Source organism: Ailuropoda melanoleuca, chromosome 15 (assembly GCF_002007445.2).
Source record: "Ailuropoda melanoleuca isolate Jingjing chromosome 15, ASM200744v2, whole genome shotgun sequence".
Taxonomy (NCBI): domain Eukaryota; kingdom Metazoa; phylum Chordata; class Mammalia; order Carnivora; family Ursidae; genus Ailuropoda; species Ailuropoda melanoleuca.
In genome coordinates, this window is record NC_048232.1 from 20,366,442 (window position 1) to 20,377,481 (window position 11,040).

Here is an 11,040-nt window from a genome sequence, read left to right on the forward strand (position 1 = left end):
AAACCAAACCAGAGCATCAAATGTTCTCAGATCTAAACCCAAACTGCGGTTTCAGACACTTTGCACGTTTAACCCTGGCTGGCCTCTCTTTGGCCCCAGTAGCTCTTGCTAATCAACTTACTCAGTAAGCTCAGTAAGCTCTCAACTTACTCAGATGGGGAAGAACACATCAGTTGTATTTCCAAAAGTAATTTCACACCCACGCAACATCATAGCCCCAAGTCACATCATACAAGTGAGTGACACCTGGCTGTGGTCAATTGTAAAGTCATCTCGGTTCTCCTTGATTTAGCCTAACGAAGCCTCTGACTCTAAGGGGCAAAATCTTAACCTCATTTACGATGAGGTTGCCTTACAGCTCAGGCAAAATCTTTGGGTTTCTCATCCAAGGGCAGGGGTGGGGGTGGGAGTAGGAAGGGAGTTAAACAGTATTCATGTGGAAAATTTTTCTTAGAAGTCTTTAGATTGCTACTCACGCAAGAGACACAGGTCTGGGTTTCGGCACCGCGAGGTCAGGAAACATTCATCTCTGTATCCAACATACCACTTAGCATGGCTGCCTGGCACTCGGGAGATCAATATAGAGTCACTGCAGAGGTCCTTGGCTGTTGGCAGCAGGGACCTTGGCCAGGACACTCGGAAAGTAACCTGCCCGAGCAAGAATAGGCTCTTTTCAAGCTGCACTCTGTCCAGGCTGCTGCCACTCTGTTTACACCGGGCATGGGAAGTTGGCTGTATTGTCAGCCACAGCCGCTCAGCTCAAGTTAGCGCTGCCTCAAGTAGTTCTTCTTAGGACTTTAAGATGATAGCAGAAAGGACCAGTTTCAAAGGCATGAACCCACATATAGGGTAATTCTGAGTTGATTAAACTGTGTGAGCTGGAATACATACTCCGTGTGTGTGAATCAAACTCTACCGGGAATTTCGGCTTTGATGCAGAAAGACAGTGAGTGGGGGCTGGTGGCTGAGCCGCTGATGCTGGGCTTTGGAGGAACCAGGGGACTTCCTGGGCCAAGTGTCCCAGAGGAAGGCTTGGTTGTTCCAATCTTCCCTGGATTCCACGAGATCCTGAGTATCCTTCCAGTAAATTTCCACTTTTACTTAGGTTCTCTCCAGTTGGTTTCTGTTATTTGCAAACAGAAGAAAAGCACTTTAGAGGAAACCAGTGTCCAGCTTAAACTTGTTGCTGGGAGAATGATGGTGTTACTGAAGGAAGTGGTGGGATGCGGGGACGAAAGCTGAGTGGAGAGTTGGGGCGAAGGCTCTAAAAAGAACCACCCTTCTTCAGCTCCAGACAAGGGGCCGCACGTGGACTGCTGGCTGGAGCTCAGCAGAGGGCTGCAGGGGCAGCGCCCAGGAAGGGTGGGTTTTAAATAGTCATTTTAAAAGCTGAATGTCTTCTCTTCCTCTCCTCTCTGCTTAGGAATCTCTCCGACAGTTCTTGCTCCAACTCTTGTTTCCAGTCTCCCTCTCTCAGCTTCTTTTCTTTCCAAGGTGCTAACTGCCAACAAGGGGGCCACAGGATTCTTCTGATTCCAGGATTATTTCTCTGAATTATCAGCCATTTTCTTTGAGCCTGAGGAAGGAACTCGAACAGTGACCGAATCCCTGCCCCTTCTCTCCCTCTTCCCAAGCATCTCATTGTGAAAATGGGGAAGTCAAATCCTGCCTCTGGCTCAAGCCGTCTACTTAGATGAGTTTACGGGCTCCACTGGAAGGGCGGGCTAAATTAGGAAAGGCAAGAGAGCTGTGGATTTAAGAGAAAACTACACCAAATCTCTGTGGGAGGAGGGAAGGAAGAGAGGAGGAATTTGGACCATTTATTTGCAGCATGTCTTACTGACAGTTAAATACAGTGGTTTGTTCTGTTTTCTGCCACTCGAGGGTTATTTAATTAAATTCATGACCTAGGATGCTAACCAGCCCCACATCTAAAATAATTGCTTCTCTGTTGGTGAGATGTAAAGCCGGGATTGATTTTCCCCTGGCCGATAGCTCTCCTTTCTGAGTCATGAATGTCATCTCCACTCTCCTCCCCACGTAATTTGATCTCTGTATTTGATCCCTATTTAGTAGTACACTTCGCTAAACAGATGTCTGAGTAATTAAAATCCCACATGGGCACGCTCGTCCGTGAGTTACATCTATTTAATAGCCCGCTCAGAAACTTTTCACCCTCGGCTTTTCTGCCCTCCTGGTGTCCTATGTCACTGGCCTTTAGCGGGCTTCAAATATTAGAGTTCCAGCCGGCTATGTTTGTTTTCCTGCATTCACAGAGCCTCTCTTCGGTTTCTGACTGAATTTTCTCACAAATCCCTGATCTCGTTCTCTTTCAACTCACCTGGATTTTCTGTGCAGTTTTCCACCAGCGTTCAAATTCTCATGAGATGAATCATCCTACATTTCATTCATGCCAGCACCAGCAATAAAAAAAAAAAAAATCAGAACAATGTTGTTAGAACCATGGATTAAGAGTGCCTTTTATTTTTTTCCCCTGAGACATAGCCAAATATTTCAGTCTGAAAAATCCCCCCCCCTTTTTTTTTAACTATTTGAGATCAAATACTGGAAACCTGTTTGGTTGTTACAGGTCACACTGAAAGATTCTGATGGCCAAAAATTATAGAAGAATGTGTGTTTGGAGCAGGAAAGGGAAGTTAGGAAGGACTTACTACATGGAATTTACTCACTTTTGAGAGACGATTTAGATGGATTATTTATGAAAATGTAAAGAGGGGCGCCTGGGTGGCACAGCGGTTAAGCGTCTGCCTTCGGCTCAGGGCGTGATCCCGGCGTTATGGGATCGAGCCCCACATCAGGCTCTTCCGCTATGAGCCTGCTTCTTCCTCTCCCACCCCCCGCTTGTGTTCCCTCTCTCGCTGGCTGTCTCTATCTCTATCGAATAAATAAATAAAATCTTTAAAAAAAAAAAAAAGAAAATGTAAAGAGATAATGTTCTTTGGACAAATCTTATGATACTGATATACCATTACATAAAACTTGAGATTAATACTGTAATTTACAGTAGGTAAAAGAATTTCCCCTGTAGTTGATGGTGCATACTGACTTTAAGGATATTCTGAAGTGAGTTTAGGATATATTGATCTTTTTTGATACCTATCAATTCAGACTTGAACAAAATCAGATAAGGTGAGAGTCATATAGCAAAAGAACTCCTTATTTCCCTACTTTTAAATACAGTTCCAGTGCATTTAACATGGATTATTTTATAAAAATTTCTCAGAACATGTATGCTTCTTGTGAAGTTCCTTTGTATTTGCAACATTGCAGAACAAAAAATAGTGCAGTCAAAAAGCAAGCAATGAGTTCAGAAGTTAAGTAATAACTATTTTGGTTATAGGAAAGGAAATTCTAAAAGTATTTGTCTAAGCTTTATTACCATGATTGTATTTAAAAACCAGGTGAAAATCCTATTGTGCAATGCGAGCTTTGTTTTGGTGGTTTACACAACTTCTAGCCCTGTTATCTGAACTAGCAAAGGCCAGGTACATAAACAGAGACATAAATTAACAAGGATTCTTAGACCAACAGTGACATGGAGTAGGAGCTAGTATTTCAGGAAGATAGACGAGTTCAACATGATGGATGTGATTTCTTTCACTGTTTATCATCTTGCATCGTTAAAAACCTGATGGCTCCTGAGCTAACTGCGCCAGGATAACCTCCGCTTGCCTGTTCCCAGCTCCCCTCCCATCCGTGCAGCTTGTGACGAACCTCCTTAAAGCTGAGGGCACTTCTCTCTGATCCAAGCCTTCGAAGGCTTGTTTTCCTTGCAGTCATTTCTCATCACATGCTCATCCATGCTCTGCTGTCAGCTCCTCTCAGACCATTAAAAAAAAAAAAAAAATTACTAATTCCAATAACCCATTTATTTCTGGCTTCCCCACTGCCTTAGTGTAAACTGGAGAGAATTTTTCCTGACTTCACAAAGTTGTGAGGGTCAGAGGAGCTCCTGGGGATGAAAGGACTTTATACATGGTTACATGTGGCCACAGAGCTTGGGCTCCAGCTCTGACTGCCTGGCTCAAATACTATTTTCTAGCTGTGAAAACTTGAGCAAGCTACTTAACTTTTCTGGACGCCAGTTTCTTAATGTGGAAAACGGACATTATAAAGGACCTAAATCCTGGGGTTGTTTGGTGGTGGTTACATGAGACAGTTCATGCATATTACGAGGTCAGAACATGCCTGGAACAGTCCCTGTTTTAAGCCCCAGTAAGTGTTAGCACAAGTGTAGGCATCCATTCACGTCTACAACTTCATCTCTCTCCAGACCTGGGCCTTCGGGGACCTGTCCTCGTTTAGAAACGGCGGAATGCTAGGCTACATCCCTTGGGCATCGTCTGTGACAGCTAAGGTTGGGGCAGGAGGTAAGAACCCTGGCTGAGCACACGTATAAACTGGCAGGTACTTCTAACAGCTGCCTCTTTCTTAAATCTTGTTCCCTTGCTTTGGCTTCTCCTCCAATGACTTTGTTTTGAATGATTTATCTTGATATTTCAGTTTGCTGTCTATTTGTACTCACAGCCACAAAGATAAACCCTTCATAATCTGGAAAATGGGGAGAGTAAGAGTATCTGCCCCTGGGTTTGTAATGAGATAAATCAAGTGAACCTCTTTCAGAGGAGACAGGAAGCACAATATCCTAGGGGTGCTTTTGAAAAAGAAAGTGGGCAAAAAGCATTTGTAATCCAACTATCATCGCATGAAATGACATGGAAACAAACAGAACAAAACATATAAACGACAAAAACCTAGAATTCTAAAAATGGGAAAAATGATTCTTCCAAATGAACTTTCTTCAAAGTGGTTGCATCTGGATCTATAATACATAAACACATAACTCCTAATACAACGATGTTGCCGTTGCCTGAAAACTGATGGGATTTCTTTTTTGAAGCTTTGAAGGATCTTGGTACAAATACTAACTCTGCCATTTTATAATATTTATGGCAAATATCTACTTCTCAACTTATTGTTTGTAATTTTTGACATACAGATTTTCTCAATGCTTAAGTAAATAACTCTACACTATATCTTCCATTGTTTTGTGTTTAGTTTCGTCCCATCCAAAATCACTTAAATATTCACTTTTATTTTCTTTTAGCTCATTTACAGCTTCATTTTTGCATTTGTCCCTTTAATCTATCTAGGCCATATTTCAGTGCATAGTATGAAATGAGCATCTAATTGATTTTTTTCCCCCAGATGATGGGCCAGTTTTGCTAGTACCAGTTATTAAATAATCTATGTTCTCCTCATTGCTTGATGTGTCATTTATTGGTATGTTGAATTTTCTTTCATGGCTCTCTTTTCTGAAATATTAATCTATTTGTCAATCTTTTCTCAGTAGTTCAAAATCATTGTAATTATTGCAGTTTTACAGAATCTATTAACATCTGGTGCAATGAATCTCCTGTTATTACTCTTCCTTTTCAAAGTAGTCTGGCTAGTCCTATTTTTGCCTCCAAACGGAAATACATTTTTTTCAACTTAAAAAAAATTCTTATTGGGATTTTGGTTAAGGTTGCAAATAAAGGAATAGATACTTATCTCTAGGAGCATAATAGATTTCTCAATCTGTTCAAATCTTATTTTTGTGTTTCTCTCTCTCTCTTTTTTTTTTTTGTACAGATCCCCTCCAGTTCTTGCCAATACTATTTATATGTAAATAGATCTTTAAAAAAATACATGTATCCCAACAGGTTATTGCTTGATCACTGGAAAAGTTACTGACTTTTAATACATTGTTATGACAGCTTTTCAATCAAGTCTCTTGAGTTTTCTAGGCAAAAGTATCATCTACAAATAAAGGCAAATTTTCTTCTGCTTTTCAATATTTTACTTACTATTTCTGTTTCTTGTCTTACTACAGAATTATTTCAGCATAATTTTAAAGAACAGTTTTGATAGCAGACATCTTTGTACTGGATTTTAATGAGAATGCTCTCTTGTCAAATCATTAAGCACTAAAATTTTAAAATACACTTAAAATTAGGCTACACTTAAAAGTAGACTGAATACTAAAACGAACTCTCATGTGCCTGTCACCTAGCCTCAATAATTGTCAACATTTTTGCATACACTTAGTTCATTTATAAATTAATCTAGCCTTTCTAGATGCTAATTTGCAAATATCTATCCAAAAATGGGTCCAGCAATTCCATTGCTAGGCATTAATCCTACACCAATACCAACACACATAGATATTCAAGAAGGCTCACTGTAGCTGTATATAATTGTGGAAAACTAGACAAAATATTCCCAGTAGGTAAGTGAAAAATTATGGTATACTAAGCTTTATGAAAAATTTTGGTAGACCTATGTGCTGATGTGGGACGATGTCCAAGGTACTTTATACGATGAAAATAGCAAGCACAGAGCAGTATGTAGAGTATGATTCTGTTTTTTTTCAAAGTGGATGGTCATATGCTTTTATGTACATGGGAAATTTCTGGAAGGATATATAAGAAACAGTTAATAGAGGTCACCTCTGGGAGAGAGAATGAGGAGTGGCGGTAACGGGAGGTTGAGGAATTAACTTTACACTTCCTCCTTTTCCTTCCTCCAATTCCTGTTGGAGCCCAACAGAGGGCTCAATTCCATGATCTTGAGATCATGACCTGAGCCGAAACCAAGGGTTGGACACTTAACCGACTGAGCCACCCAGGTGTCCTCAAGATTTTATATTTTTTAAGTAATCTCTACACCTAATGTGGGGTGCAAGCTCACAACCCTGAGATCAAGAGTCACACGCTCCATTAACTGAGCCAGTCAGATGCCCCTGATTTTGTCATATTTTCAAGGGGAATTTTGGCATTGAATTTCTTATGAGTTTGTAGTTTCTGAGTGCACTTTTTGTAATATTTTTGACAGGATTTAAAATAATTATATTTGCTTCAAAAATGGGTTAAATTATTATATTTTTATGCATTTAGAAAGAGAATTATATATCCTTCAAAATTTGCAAAGATTTGCCTACAGGGCTGAGCCATTTTTGATTTCTTCTCTGGTTTTGATTTGGTTTTTTTTTTTCTATTTCTTGATTCAATGTGGGTGATTTGTGTTTTTCCAGAAAAAAAATGTAATAGCATGTAGCTAACTACACACAGTATTCTCATATAGTTAAAAAAAAAACACCAAAAACTTTTCCATAGCTATTATGTCTCCTTTCCCCTTTTTAATTTATATTTTTTCTCTCTCCTTTTATTAAATAGATTTGCCAGATATTTCTCTACTTTCTTCCTATTTTTTCCAAAAAAATTACTTTTGGAATTGATCAATAATTCTGTTTTTTGTTTGTTTTCTAATTCACGGATTTCTGATTCAATCTTTCCTTAATTCTCCTTTTCTTAAAGTTAATTTAAGTATTAGTTCACTTATTTTTACTCTTTCTTGTTGAATTTTCTCCAGTAAACAATGTTACTAAGGTTGGTCTGGTTTCAAATGACTTTTGGGTATTTCTAAAAATTAAATCTATTCTCAGAGGAAGAAGATTTTCTTTTTTTTTTTTTTAAGATTTTTTTAATTTTTATTTATTCGACAGAGATAGAGACAGCCAGCGAGAGAGGGAACACAAGCAGGGGAAGTGGGAGAGGAAGAAGCAGGCTCATAGCGGAGGAGCCTGATGTGGGGCTTGATCCCAGAACTCTGGGATCACACCCTGAGCTGAAGGCAGATGCTTAACGACTGAGCCACCCAGGCGCCCCTGCCTTTATATATTTGAAAAGAATCAAGTGCTAGGACTTAAAGAGTGGCTCANACCCTGAGCTGAAGGCAGATGCTTAACGGCTGAGCCACCCAGGCGCCCCTGCCTTTATATATTTGAAAAGAATCAAGTGCTAGGACTTAAAGAGTGGCTCACATTTGCTTAATGGAATGTCCTCTGATACCGTGTCCTGTGACTGAAGATATGTTCAAATGGTTTTTCGTTTTGTGAATATGTGTTTACATACCTTCTGTGTCCAGCCTGGCTTCATATTTGCTTGTAACTGAAATTAATCCCAAATAGAAGTGCAGATTTTTCAAATGAAAAGATTAAAAACTGTTCACATGATAGGATGACAAAGTTTTCTTTGCAAAAATCAATTCACTATGATGATGTAGATGCAGTCAGAACATTTTTTCTAAAATAATTTTTTAACATTCTGATAGGCCACATTATAAGCAATAAAAAGAAGTAATAAAAAATATTGTGAGAGGGGTGCCTGGGTGGCACAGCGGTTAAGCGTCTGCCTTTGGCTCAGGGCGTGATCCCGGCGTTATGGGATCGAGCCCCACATCAGGCTCCTCCGCTAGGAGCCTGCTTCTTCCTCTCCCACTCCCCCTGCTTGTGTTCCCTCTCTTGCTGGCTGTCTCTATCTCTGTCAAATAAATAAATAAAATCTTTAAAAAAAAAAAAAAGGTAAACCTTAAAAAAAATATTGTGAGAAAGGTAGATTTCCAAGTGTGACCTTTGCAAACATATGTAGCAGAAGATCATCAGNTAAACCTTAAAAAAATATTGTGAGAAAGGTAGATTTCCAAGTGTGACCTTTGCAAACATATGTAGCAGAAGATCATCAGATCCACGTGTTTGTAGATTATGTAACAGTATTTAAGTGGTCAGGAAAGGAAGGATTTTGTGGTCAAGAAAGTGGAAATGTTCTTTCTAACATATGACCCTGGCCAGTCCCATCTTAAATAACTGTTGATCAAGTTACAGATGGTTGGCAAGCCAGGTGGGAGGGAAGAGAAAGGTCTGACAAAGTTGCAAAACAGACCACAAAGCAAGTGGCTGTTATCATCAAATATACAAACTTACTACTCTTCAATAAATTAAAATAATGTAAAGAAAAAGTGTTTTGCAAAGCATTTCAGAAAAAGTTGCTTTAAAAGGCTTTGACATAAAATTTTAGGAAAGAACATGGCTTTATGAATAAACCGAAAACATAACTAGGCACCCTCCAACTAGTAACTTTATGATCATGATGGAAAACATGTTTCGAATATATGTTTGAAATATACATATATTTCTTTTGCACCTACATGCATTTCAAGTTTTTTAAGCTTCCAATGTTTAAAACATATAAGTGCCAGTGCTCTAGAAATTTACTTTGACATTAGGAACCAATAAATGGAAAAGCAAACTTTTATCTCTACCATCTTCAAACAGAGGCATGTATATATAAATTTATGCATTCAGTATTGGTCTTAACTGGTTTCCTTTTATTTATTTTTTTAAAAAGATTTTATTTATTTATTTGGCAGAGAGACAGACAGCAAGATAGGGAACACAAGCAGGGGGAGTGGGAGAGGAAGAAGCAGGCTGCTAGCGGAAAAGCCTGATGTGGGGCTCAATCCCAGAACGCTGTGATCACGCCCTGAGCCAAAGGCAGACGCTTAACAACTGCACCACCCAGGCGCCCCTTAACTGGTTGCCTTTTAAAGTAGCAGTTTAGGGTTAACAAGACAGTAAGCCAGAGCCAAAAATAACCTTCATTTTGTTTGTTATTGCGGCTGTGAAATTTTCAGTCAAGCACAGACCTAAAGCCCAAATGCTGCTAAAGGATTACCTAGAAAGCAGAGCCTGAGGCCAAGTTTAAGTGCTAGGATTTTATTAGGAGGTACAATCCCAGGGCAGCAAGGGTAAAGGGAAATGCAAAGGCAGCAAATACAAGGCAGTACATCACTGAGCTGAAAACTACCTCACAAGAAAGTAGAGCTGATTGCTCAGTCTCAAAGGAAAGCTTCCAGACAAACCCTACAAAACCATCTTGTCTTGAGACCTGTCTATGGAGAAAAAGGGGGAGGAATTTATATGCTGGCTACTTCTTGCTTTCTGTCCTTTTTGGTGCAAATTTGTCCATGATGCTCTTCGGGGTATGTCACATGACCTCTCCTGGCTATTGCCTGGGAAGCCAGAGCAAGTTGAACAGCAAGGTTTTTACCTGAGTCTGGGACTGATGGGAAGAGCCAGAGGCTCCTACCTCAGAACCATGGTACCAGAGGCAGTGCTGAAACAGGGGGACGCTGTCCCAAGAGGAAGCCACAGAAGCAGAGGCCTCTGCACTGAGCAAGAGGTTAAGAGGGGACTTGGGGGTGGGACTGAGCAAATCTGCAGAGGTGCATGAACTGAGTCTGGTATAGTGCATATTCCTAGTGGCGGCCTTCACGGATTCTTAGAGGAGGAGGACCCCCTCCATTTAGAGAGAACACACATTTAGGTCTCAGATTTTGTAAACCAACGTGTCCCTTATTCCTCAACTATCGCTAGCAACTACTTTAACTCTTTTCTCCCCGTTTTTGAGGTGTAATTTAGATATACTACAATTCACCCATTTGGACACGATGGCGAGATAAATTTTGTCAACTGCATGTCTTATAACCACCACTCCTATCAAGATATGGGATTGTTCTATCAGTCCCGAAAAGTTCCCTCCCGCTGCTTTGCATTCCATCCCAGGCAACTGCTTTGGGTCACCACAGTTTTGCCTCTTCTAGAATTTCATATACATGGAACCATACAGACTGAGGCCTTTTGTATTTACCTTTCCCCCCACAGCACAAAGTTTTTCAGGTCCATCCATGTTGCTCCACGTATGAAGAGTGTGTCCCTTTTTATTCTTATTTTGGAGAACTTACTATGTACGCTAAATGTCGGGCATTTTTACCCGCATTATCTCACCTGGAATCCTCACAACCATCCTGCTTCACAGCGGAGCGACCCCAGGCTCAGGGAGCCCAGTGGTGGAGTTTGGGGAGGGGCCCCAGGCCGACTCCCGCGTCAGTCAGCCTGGCGGCTCCGCACACCGTGCTCCGGAGCCCGACCTGTGGCACCTACTGTCCAGCTCCAGGGGGCAGATGGGGCCTGGCCTTGCATAGGCTCGGGCCAGACAGCTCGGGACCTAGGCCCCGCGGAGACTCCCCGATGTCGGAGCCACCGCCCCCTCGGCCGCTCCGGGCCCAGCCGCCGGCCTCCGGAGCCGCCCGCTCCCGCCGAGCGGCCCTCCGCGGCCACTTCCAGGAGGGGAGGCGGGG